The sequence below is a fragment of the Nelumbo lutea genome, chromosome 8 (genome assembly GCF_056320005.1).
Source record: "Nelumbo lutea isolate HS-2025 chromosome 8, American lotus-T2T, whole genome shotgun sequence".
NCBI classification, from domain to species: Eukaryota; Viridiplantae; Streptophyta; class Magnoliopsida; order Proteales; family Nelumbonaceae; genus Nelumbo; species Nelumbo lutea.
In genome coordinates, this window is record NC_142691.1 from 42,984,112 (window position 1) to 42,994,323 (window position 10,212).

Genomic DNA, 10,212 nt, shown 5'->3' on the forward strand with positions numbered 1-10,212 from the left:
CTAGCTAGTACCTGATTATACCTAAGTGCAAGTGGGAGCTGTTAGACTGCTTTGTATGCCCTTAGCTTCAATCAAAATGATGTACTTTATGAATTTATTGTAAATGAATAAAAGTGCATATTTGACTCATGTTCCCTTGGTATGTTTATGTGTAATACCCTTAAACTGGACACATAAAGAGACTCGTGTTAGTTTAGAATCTTCACAGCCAGTAGGTCGATCTGGGGAGACCTATCCTGACTAGGCTGACACTGTAGTGCCACCAAGTTGGTTGGGGTGGCTTGTCTCAGCTGCCAGGGTGAGACCCTAGGCACATACGGTGTGGGATTAATTGAATTTTTGAATTGGACTAGATTTTTAGTATTGCCCTGGACATTGGAGATTGATGGGCAAAACTGGAAAGTCACACCCGACCCCTAGACTCGATTATGATACTGCACAAGGTGTAGGATTGGGCTATCTTTGATGTACCAATCAGTGAGATCCTTAGCGGGGGTGAAAACCTGGGTATGTTGGGACAGTCTGAGAATTCATCTGAGTGGGTGATCATAGTGACAGGATCAGCCCCTTTGTCGGACAAAGGTAATGATCGGGGATGCTCTCTCACTGTTGGAAACCAAGACTGCCAGTAGCCGATTTCAATCATTGAGATTTGTTTTGCAAAATCTATTTTATATGAGATATAAAAGTATATATATTATGGTTTCGAAATGTTTGCAAATAGGTTTTAATTCCCGGGATCCATATATGAGAGAGAGCAACATTGTTCCTTGCAGCCGAGGGAGAGGTCCTCTCTTGTCGAGTAGTGTATGATCATTATGGGCGGAGAGGTTATGTGTAAGGCCATTGAGGATAATACCTGATGGGCTAATCTTGCATCTGCCCGTAGTCCCTGGGTGTTACAAGGTGGCTTGGCCCAAAGACCACTTAGGGTAAGTGTTAGGCCCATAGAGCCCATCTGATGGGTTTTCAGGGGGTGCACTCTCCATAACAGTGTATTCGGCCAGGCCTTGTAACAAAGGCTGGGCTGAACCCAAGTAGCTGATGTGTAGATCAATGTTTGGGTCCCACGCCATACAAGGAAGCCCAACTGGGCAGCAGTTTGGAAGGCTTAATGAATACATAACCCTAAATGGGCCTTAAGCCCATTTCAAACTGGGATAATTTGATTAGTCTTTAAGGGGCGAATTTTGAGATAAGATCAGTTGATAGGATTGGGCCCACACCCTATCCACTCAATGAGTCCAAGATCTAAATGAGATTTAGATTTGGAAACTTCCTAATTAGATTAGGAGGTGTCTGATCTTATCCACAGATAAGATATGGATTATCCCTTATCTTAAAGGGACTTATAATCCAGATATTATTTGGGTTAGCAACTCCTAATGGGATTAGGAGCTGATCCCTTTAAGTCTATAAAAGGAAGAGGAGGCGGCAGCCTTTAGACATCCAACACAGCAGAATCATGTCTTGTCTTTAAAACTAACATCACATAGGAAAGAATTCTGCACCCTGCAAATTCTTTCTAGCCGCCTCCTTCCTGCAGCCGCAGCCTATTGTAGTTCGATCTCCATTCCTTGGGAGAAATCAAGATTGGATCTTGATTCCAATCTTTTGGAAAAAAGATTGGTAGGAGTTGTATTCACAAGCCGTTCGGGTGATTCTTAGGAAGAATCAAGTTCTTAAGAAGGACACTGCTGATTCTGCTCCACCTTGCACTGCGCCATCTTCAGTGGGAGCAAATTTTGGTTTCTACCTTGGACGTGAACACCTCCATTGAGAGATATTGTTTCCCTGTACCAGGTATTATCTCTCTCTCCTCCTTTTGGTTCAGATCTGGTTCAGTTTATGGTTCAAGAATGATCCTTGAAAATATGATTTACTAAATAGGAAAATTCGCTATCTGCGATTTGCAGTTTGAGAAACAGCAAGCTGTGATCTAACCTTTGTGATGTGTGGCTCATTGTAACACTAGCAAGTGCACTAGCCATTCAAGTAATAAAGTAGTGAGTGAAGTATCGTTCCCACGAGGATTTAGGAAACAATTACCAATACTAAATTGAACATTTCTTATCTGATCAACAAATAAATCAAAACTCTAATGAAAGCTAAGAAATCCTAAATTAAAATCTATCTAAATCATTGGCCCAATTGCCTTCAAATCAGGTTAGAAGAGTAAGCAGTAAATGTCAATCTCAGAATTCAGTAATCTATCAATTTGGATCATTCGAATGAATCATGATTGAGCCTTGGTTGGGTGAAACCCCAAGGTCATGAACAGCCTCTCTCGAGTGCATGTTCATCCTATGCATGAGTGACGGCTCTTCTATCTCTAACAAGAATCTAATCCCCATGCATGCATTTCTTCAAACACTTCTAAGGCATCAATTCAAATCTGAATTGATCACCAACTGAATTGTGCAAGTTATATCTAACCTTGCACTCAATTCAGTTCTTGAATAGTAGATCTGAATTCCTAGAGTCTCTCTCAAGCACTCTAGGAATTCCAAGCTGTAGATTAATTCGCCCAATCTGAAAATTGCATATCTGAATTCTCTTTCAAGCAATTCAGATCTTGCAATCTCAGATCTGAGAATTCAGATCTGAGTTTTGAAGGTTAGTTGGCCGAATTAATCTACAATCACACCCTTATTCAAGAAACTTCAAATACAATGCATGACCATTTGAATGAATCAAAAAGAATTAGATTGCTGAACTGAAATTTTACAAGCTGAAATACATCAAGGAAGAATGGAAACAAGGAGAAAGAAGAAAGAACATATAACTAAGAAACTGAATTCAAATCAAAAGAGAATGAAACTACAAATGATTTATTACAGAAGATCTTTGAATCACAAACTCTCAATTCGAACTCACCTTCTTCTTCTAGCTTGCTTGTCTTGAACTTCCTTCAGCCCTTCTTCTTCTTCTTCCTTGCGCCTAGCCTTCTTCTCTTCTCTTCTCTCAAGGTGGCCGAACCTCTAAGAGTGGGAGAGCCTTCCTCTCAAGCAATTGAACAACTTTCTCCCCTCCTAGAGGCCTCCTTATATAGTTTTTCAAAGGGGCTCTTGCCCCTTCTTGAAGCCTCTAGAATGGGGTGTATTACACCCCTCATGAACCTTCTGGAGTGCTCCCTCCTTCTCTTCAAGAAACTCCTAGAAGTTGCCGCCCCTAGCTCCCTTTGGGCTGCTATTTGGGCTACAACTTATCTTGCTTTTGAGCTCATGTGGGCTACACTCTAGGCTGTTATTTGGGCTAAAAATGGGCCTTCCTTGCTGGGCCGAATTCTCCTCATAGCTAGGCTTTATTTTCTTGGGTTTTCTCAAGGAATTCACTTGCTCTTTTTGGGCCGAAGTGCTCTCTCTTGCTTCCACGACCGGGCTGGACTGAAATTGGTCTTTTTGAACCTTCTTTTCTTGCCTTTTTCCTTCCTTTTCTTGGATTGATTATCCCTGAACCTATTCTTAGCATTAAGCTAAATTAAGGCAAAAATTAATAAAACCGGCATAAAAATCCATGCTAAAGTCCTCAAAAATTATAGATAAATTGTAAGTTCATCACTTTGTTTTACAGGATGGAGTGTGCGAACAGCCCTAATTAACTTATTTTGTTTTTCTTTTATCAATTATTTAATTTTAGATTATTTTCTTGAATTAAGGATTTAATTAAAAATCAAACCCTAGACCCATTCGAACCAAGATTGGTTCGAACTAATTGGACCAATAATAGGGTTATTCAAGGCTGAAAGTCAGCCCTAATTTTCCCCACTAATGGGCCTAAGGGTTGATATTTAATTAAATGGTTAATTCGGCCCAACTTGTAAAGGCCCAGTTTAGAATAGTTAAAACTACTCTAAGCCCATTTAAAGGATAAAGCTATATGGGCCGAACTGGGTTACCCTAAATCAGCCCATATACCTAGATAATATTAATGGTTAATATTATAGAATTTTAACGGGCTTCCAATGGGCCTTACAAATAATTAAATGATTGAATCAATTTAACCCTGCATGAGATGTATGGATGTATGATGTGCTGCGTACATGAGCCATAAGTTCTTGGCCCATGCTCATTCGACAGTGGCACTTGCGCACACCATGGCTGAATGCACATCATTGCTATGGTGTCCCTTTTGGTCATTGGATGACCTCCCTCAGGGGTGGGCCCCACATGTCATCGAGAGGTTACGTGTGGAACCCTAGCCGATTTATGGCCCATCGAAATCTGGTTTTATGAAAGTTAGTGGGAGCCACTTTGTTTTAACCTAAATAAAACAAGGGCATAGTTATTTGTTCCCTCCAGCTAATATGAGTGCAAGTGATAGGGAGATTCATATGATGAACTCTCTAAAGGCCTTCCATGATTAGCATGAGGATGGGTCCTTCGGTAATGAGGAAACGCACCAAAAAATGGGCTATCCATTTGCTGTTGGGCTTGTCTGAGTGTTTCATAAGATGATAGGGGCGTCATAGACCGATGTGGGAGGGGCTTCACCAGAAAATGGGAACTCTCTCATGGTACCTTGGCATTCACGAATATGATGGGTAAGCACTCACTAGACAGAAAGGTTTACCTGAAAATGGCTCTGAACCTTGTATGACAGAGGCCAAAGGGAAAACTCATATGATGAGTGGATATGATCCTTCATAGAAAGGTGGTGGGGTTATGCAACTGAAACAGTTGGCTCCATGCACCCTATGTGATTTCCCACATTTCCAGAGACAACCCGTAGTATCCATCACTGAAAAATGAGGAAAATCTCAGAGATGAATAAATGGAAATGGATCAAAGATTAAAAGCCATATCTATGAAATGAACATGAATCAAATTAGGTTGTGGACTGATGTTTACTCTTTTATCAGAAAATGGCAAACGAATCTTTTGCAAAGCTTCTTGATGACAACAAGCTTAAGGGCCTAGTTTCAGAAAAGTTGGACAAAGTGGCAAAGAATCCTGCCTTGCAGCATCCCGGAGACAGGGCTTCTGAGGCCCGAAGGAGAGACTATCAGGAATGGGAGGAGAAAAACTCCCTAGCCCGGTGTTACATCATCGCCTCCTTGGACAACCCAATACAGAGGCAGTTCGATCAGATCGAACTTGCCAATGACATATTGGACAGCCTGAGGACGATGTATGTAGAGCAGAATCGTTCTACTCGGCAAAAGGTCTTGAATCAGTTCATGACCACTCAAATGTCTAAGGGCCAACAAGTTCACGACCATTGTCTTCGGATGATGGGTTACATCAACGAACTGGAGGCTCTTAGATCCGGGCTGGACCTTGCAACCCAGATAGATGCTATCCTTAATTCTTTGCCTCCTTCCTTTAATCTGTTCATCAAGAACTATAACATGAACAAGCTGAATGTCAGCTTGCAAGAGCTCATCAATATGTTGCAAAGAGCTGAAGAACTGATTAAAAAGGATGAGCCTGTAACTATGCTTGTTGAAGCTAGCAAAACGGGCAAGAGAAAGAGGAAGGCAAAGAAGCCTCAGAAGAAAGCCACCAAGGGCAAAAGGTAGAAGAAAGACAAAGCATCAAATGCCTGTCACTTCTGCAAGAAGACCGGCCACTGGAAACTGAATTGTCCTGCCTACTTGGAATCCAAGAAAGGTAATTTCGAATCTTATGTTATAGAACCAATTTATTGGTAGATTCTGCGTCCTGGTGTATTGACTCCGGGGCTTCAACTCATGCGTGTAACTCACTGCAAGGGTTCAAGGTAAGTAGAAGGCTGAGTGAAGGAGAAGTCACTCTCTACTTGGAAACTTCTGCAACTATTGCAACCGCGGCAATAGGAACCGTGGAGTTAACTTTTAGAAAAGGAAAGATTGTACTCAAAGATTGTCTTTAGGTACAAAACTCCAGAAGAAATTTGATTTTTCTTTCAAAACTGTGTGTAGATGGTTATTCTGTCTTCTTTAGTAATATAATTATTATTAAAAGAAATAATAGATTCATCGCATACGGGGAACTGGAGAACGGTCTCTATGTTCTACATCCTTCTCTAGAAACTAACAAAACCGAAACTACATCGGTTGAAATCCCCAAAAAGAGAGCCCGTGATACAATTAATCTTACGTGTCTGTGGCATTATCAACTTGGTCACATCGGTGTTGACCGAATCACAAGGTTGGTAAAGGATGGTCTTTTGGATTTTTTAACTGTAGAAGATCTTCCCACCTGTGAGCCTTGCCTACAAGGCAAGATGACGAAACGGTCATTTAACGGTATGCCTGAAAGATGTACAGGCACACTTGACCTAATACATACTGATGTATGTGGTCCCCTGAGTGTTAGGACACAGAATCAATACATGTATTTCATCACCTTCACAGATGATTTCTCACGATATGGTTACGTGTACCTAATGAGACATGAGTCTGAATCCTTTGAAAAGTTCAAAGAGTTTAGACAAGAGGTCGAGAAACAGTTGGGGAGAGAAATTAAAGCCCTTCGATCTGATCGAGGTGGCGAGTGACTCTCTAACGAGTTTAGGGACTACTTAACGGTGTTTTAGAGAGGAGGAATAGGACCTTATTGGATGTGGTCTGGTCACTTCTCATACACTCAGAGTTGCCCACATCCTTTTGGGGTTACGCATTAGACTGCGATTTACGTGTTGAATCGGGTTCCAACCAAACCGGTTCCGAACACTCCATATGAACTTTGGAACGGAAAGAAACCAAGTGTTATACACTTGAAGATTTGGGGTTGTCCAGCACACGTTAAAAGAATGAGTGCGGACAAGTTGGAATCCAAGACCAGTCGTTGCATATTTGTAGGCTACCCAAAAGGCTCTGTAGGTTACCTTTTGTATGACCAAAGTGAGCAGAAAGTGTTCTGCAGTCGAAATGCCCAGTTCTTGGAGACCGATTATATCCTGGACACCCATCGTCATGAAATTGTTCTTGATGATGAGAGCTCAGGAGCAGTGGGAGATGTCCCACAAGTTCCAGGTAGTGACCAACCAAGAAGATACACTCGGGTATCCAAGCCACCAGTCCGTTATGGTTATCACCAGGTAGTGACCAACTTAAATCCATTAGAATCCTGCTAGCTGTAGTAGCATACCATGAATATGAGATTTGGCAAATGGATGTCAAAACTGCATTCCTGAATGGAGATCTTACTGAAGATATCTATATGCAGCAGCCGCAAGGTTTCATAGCTGCGGGTCAGGAAAACATGGAATGTAAACATAATAGATCCATTTATGGACTTTAGCAAGCTTCTAGAAGTTGGAACATCCGTTTTCACTCTGCCATCAAATCGTCTGACTTCGAATAGAATTCGAATCAACCCTATGTTTACAAGAAGTACAGTGGAGATAAGGTTACCTTCTTGGTTCTGTATGTAGATGACATTCTACTCATTTGGAATGATGTAGGAATGTTGACTACCGTGAAAATATGGCTTTCACAACAATTCTCCATGAAAGACCTTGGAGAGGCCTCCTATATATTGGGTCTTCGACTCTATAGAGATAGATTGAAGCGGATAATAGGATTACCCCAATCTGCCTACATTGACAAAATAGTCAAAAGATACAACATGGAAAACTCCAAGAAAGGAAATGTTCCTTTCAGGCACGGAGTCACTCTCTCCAAGAAAATGTCTCCCAAGACTTTTGAGGAGATTGATGGCATGAAAGACGTTCCCTATGCCTCTGTCGTAGGGAGCATCATGTATGCCATGTTGTGCACTCACCCTGACATTGCTCACGGGGTGAGTGTAGTAAACAGATTTCAGGCCAACCCAAGGCAGGAGCATTGGGCTGCTGTGAAAAACATACTTAAGTACTTTCGAAGGACAAAAGAGTTTTGTCTAGTATTTGATAGTAGATCACTATAGATCCAAGGGTATACAGATGCCGATTTCAGTCGGATCCAGATGATAGAAAGTCTACATCTGGATATGTTTTCACGATAGGATTGTGTGCTGTTTGCTGGAAAAGCAGCAAACAGGGGTCCACTGCAGACTCCACGACCGAGGCCAAGTACATTGCCGCAAGTGAGGCTACCAAGGAAGTCCTGTGGATGAAGAACTTCGTTCACGAGTTGGGAGTAGTTCCATCCAGGACATCACCCATCCCATTGTTGTGTGACAACAATGGAGCTATTGCTCAGGCTAAGGAGCCACGAGCCCACTCGAATTTGAAGCACATCGGGAGGAAGTACCATGTACTGAGGGAGATTGTTGGTAGAGGGGACGTCCTGATTCAGAAGGTAGCATCAGCAGAAAATGTAGAAGACCCATTGACAAAGCCACTATCACAGAAAGTGTTTGAGAAACACATGGAAAGTATGGGACTCTAGCTAGTACCTGATTGGACCTAAGTGCAAGTGGGAGCTGTTAGACTGTTTTGTATGCCCTTAGCATCAATCAAAATGATGTACTTTATGAATTTATTGTAAATGAATAAAAGTGCATATTTGATTCATGTTCCCTTGGTATGATTCTGTGTAATACGCTTAAACTGGACACTTAATGAGACTCGTGTTAGTTTAGAATGTTCATAGCGAGTGGGTCGGTCTGAGGAGACCTATCCTAACAAAGCTAACACTGTAGTGCCACCAAGTCGGTTGGGGTGGCTTGTCTCAGCTGCCAGGGTGAGACCCTATGCACATACAGTGTGGGATTAATTGAATCTTTGAACTGGACCAGATTTTCAGTATTGCCCTGGACCTTGGAGATTGATGGGCAAAACTGGAAAGTTACACCTGACCCCTAGACTTGATTATGATACTGCACTAGGTGTCGGATTGGGCTGTCTTTGATGTACCAATCAGTGAGATCCTTAGCGGGGGTCAAAACCTGGGTATGTTGGGACAGTCTGAGAATTCATCTGAGTGGGTGATCATAGTGACAGGATCAGCCCCTTTGTCAGACAAAGGTAATGATCGGGGATGCACTCTTTGTAGAGAACATTGATGTGGGCCCCACAGCTGTGGTACCACTTTGTCCGTAGGGTAGAATGTATCTAGTCACAGGTGTGGTTATTTTGTTGTTTTGTTATTTCTAGTTTCAGTTTTATATTGGTTGTTATCTAGTCACAATTATGATGTAAACACCAAGGGTAGATATGTCCTTTCACGTAACTAGCATAACCTATATATATTAACTTAAAGTGGCGGCAGCAAAATGATTGACATTCTGTTCTTCTCCTCAAAATCTGTGTTCTATTGCTCTTCCATCACTCTTTCTTCTACATCTTCTTCACTTTCTCTTCTCATTGAACCTAAAATCTCTTAGTGATCAAGACTGAATAGCAGTCTTGAAAACCTACATGGTATCAGAGCCAAGTTAGGGTTTTTCATTTGAGTCTAATACCAGTTGACCACATGAGAATCTCCTAGGACTGAAAGCTGAAAAGGAGGAGTTCACAGACTGATTCTTGGAGATCACCAGAGGTACAAGCAGCTGTTAGAAACTTGCTAGGGTTGCAGACTGTTGGTGGTCAGGAAGGACCAGAGAAGACTAGGGTTCAGGTAACCCTAGAAGGCAGTGAACTATTTTTTCCTTGTAAGTTGTTATTTTTTAATAGAAGTTCTTTCAGAGAAGATAGGTTGGACCTATCTGGAGGGGAAGGCTGAATCATTCTAGCTCTTTCTCTCTTTGATTTCCTAGGGTTTTACATCAAACCCTGGACCGAACTGTGTTTCTTTCTACTCTAGGGTTTGAAAGTGATCTGCAGCAAGCTCTAGTGGTTGACTGAACTCTATGATCTACCTAGAGCTACTCTTAAGTTGATTGGTAGATCCGATCAGATTCTAGGGTTTCTTATTAACCCTACTGCAAGCTCATCTATACAGTTTGGACTGTGTGACTGAATTGCTTCCTCTCAGGACTGATTAAAACCCTACTGAAAGATCATCTATATAGTTTGGACTGTGCGACTGAATTGCTTCCTTTCAGGACTGATTAAAACCCTAACTTTCCCTAGCATATCAGTTTTGTTTTAAAGCTGTTCTCAGAGTTCTAAGGGGGTTAGAGATCTACAGACAGCTACTATTGTGTTGGCTAGTTGGTTTCAGATCAGAATTACTTCGGTTTTGTGCACATACACTGAGAATACAAATCAGGCCTATACTGTTTTGATTGTGATTGGTGATTCAAGTACTGTTTTGAGACTTGACAGAAATGGAGTCTAAAATTCAGGCAGAAGGCAATCTTGGGAACATCAGTTATGGTGGTATTTCTGAGATGGGTG